Raw genomic sequence first — 2,618 nt, 5'->3', positions numbered from 1 at the left:
CCTTCCGACCCTAGAAACTATGAAACTATGAAACTATTTTCCAGAATTGGACGAGATTGAATCTGGTGAATGTGAATTCGTATTTTTCATTAAAACCTTACCGGCACCAATGTTCTGTTGATATAATTATGCCAAATAGGTTCTGCGTATTGTATGAGCCAAAGGAAATAACAGTATGTGGTAATTAATTGCAGAATTTATCATAATGTTTATACATAAAGGGGCTGATTTGAGATTCCACAAGTAAGTTTAAATCTAGTACTTCCTAAATTTCAAGTGCTTGACTTTGCAAGTAAATAACTTCCTTTTAATTTAGTTTTTTTATGTTATGCTGTATATTTGTCATTCTATGCTAATCTGTCTTTTGTAGAATTGTTTAACCTCTACTATGCAGCACAAGTTTCCTTAAATAAAAAGGTCTGTAGGAAAAAAGATGGTTTTATGGTACAGGAAGAAAGTTTTATGAACTCAAACAACCTAAAAAAATAGTTTGCCAAGCCACAAACTCCTGTGGCTTCAGCAATATATTTAAAGTGAACTTTGAATACCTCTGTTCAGATAAGAAGCCACATGTTCTGATGCCTATCTGAAGCTTAGCTAAAGCTGTTGGCTCTGTAAAACCAAGGATTTATTTTGCAGTGTGCTGACTGCCCTGAAAATCACATAGTTGAATGTACTCAGCCCCAGTCAGACCTGACTGGAAACCATGCAAAACTATCAAGCCCTCATAGTTCCTGTGATGTTTCCTGCATCCAGCAGGCTTACAATGCTGCAGCAGCCACATTTCCAAATAGTTTATTGTTACTTTTCTTTCTAGTACTAGTTTAAGCCAGGAAATAACATAATTTATATGATCTTAGATATCATAATATAGAGATATAGATTTATAATATATATTGTATGCTTCTATAATTAATTAGAAATGTGAATTCAGATTTGCTTTTCAAAAGAAAATTAAAAGTTTCTTTAAAAGAATCACACTTGAATATCAAGAGACAGGCCCTAGTCTCATCTAACAGTGCTAATACTGTTAGAAGAACTAAGCTCTCAATCCTTGCTCATGTCACTTAACCTTGTGTGCCACCTTCTTGTAAACAAGGCCTAGAGAAGATAAAAAATTCAATATAAATGTAAAAATAGTTAAACTACTTTTATGAACCTCTAAAGTTTCCAGTTTTAGGGGGGGGTGGTGTTTGGGGCTAAGACTGGAATGACTCTGTATCTTATATACATGCACATGATTTCATGTGTCATAGATGATTCGTGGAGTAAGGTAGTATTCAATAGTATCAGAAGCTGGCCTGTACTTTCTATCAACCATTGGGAACATACAGAGGAAACTGCTATTCAGTGTAAATAAAGCTATCACAATCTAGCCTGAAATTTCTAAAGGGTTGTTTGGGGACAGTGCTGAGGAAAGTATCCATCTTTTCAGCTTGACTCTTTCCTATTTTCCAGATCCATACAAAAATAGCTGGCATACCGGAGTGAATTGAAAGGCAAATGTCCATACTCTTAGGACAGCACAGATATGAAGAGGACTATTTATCTCTGGAAGTAGTGCTGTAAAGAATAATACACAACACGTGTTCAGGTTTGTGATGTTTCTCTACTATATCCGCTGGTTACTAACAGGAGCCCTACTCAGTAGGGCTGTGCGAAGCTTCAGGTGGTGATTCAATTCAAAGGAGATTTGGCCCAATTTGGTGGCCGAATCTCTGAATTGAATCAGGGAACGAATTAAAAGGTATGAATTGATTCAAACCTCTCTGAATCTTTGGAAAAGATTCGGAGAGCTTTGATGATTTGGTCAGTCCCTGGTGACTGCAGCAGGGAGCTGCAGCTGACTCCAAGCTGGTAAGTGCTAGAGGTGGGGGCCTGGGGGAGGGGACCATGGGGGGGATCCCTGCCAGCCCTCCCCAACCTCTCCCAGCCCCTCCAACCCCTGCCCGCTCCCTTAGCCCCCCCATGACTGCCCCCCCCAGCTCAGTACTTTAAAGAAAAGCTCCAGTGCTCACCAGGTGCTGCCAGGTGGAGGGGCGATCCCTGCTGCCCCCCACTGCCCCACGCTGCATGGGGAGCTCTGCCACAAGCTACCCAACCACCCCCTGCTCCCCCAGCTCCCCCACGGGTGCTCCGCCCAGGACAGCTCCGGCCTTTTAAGAAAAAAAAAGCAGAGAAAAGCCCCGGGACTCACCACTCCTGGAGTGGCCTTGGGGCTTCAGGGGCTCATGAGTCCCGGGGTGTTTTCGAGTTTTTTTTTAAGGGCCAGAGCTGGCCTGTGTGGGGCACCCATGGGGGGGCTGAGGGAGCGAGAGGGGGTCATTCAGAGCCCCCCCACAAAGTGTGGGGCGGCAGGGGGAAGCAGGGGCTGAGTCGGGGCTTTTTTTTCCCAATGAGCCGGGAGCTTGAGCATGCAGGGCAGCCATTGCCAGGCTGGGAGAGGGATGGGTGATGGGCCAGGCCTGGCTGATTCAGAGATTCAGCTGAATCGAATCGGGACAGTGATTCAAATCACCGAATCGAATCACTGTCCCCCAAATCGACCTAATCCAAATCCGAAGCAAATACTAGCCACTTCACACAGGCCTACTACTTAGTTCTACTATATACTGTAC

This window comes from Gavialis gangeticus, unplaced genomic scaffold (assembly GCF_001723915.1).
Source record: "Gavialis gangeticus isolate Ggan-Ray unplaced genomic scaffold, GavGan_comp1, whole genome shotgun sequence".
Lineage (NCBI taxonomy): Eukaryota > Metazoa > Chordata > Crocodylia > Gavialidae > Gavialis > Gavialis gangeticus.
Note: the sequence above shows the minus strand (reverse complement) of the source record.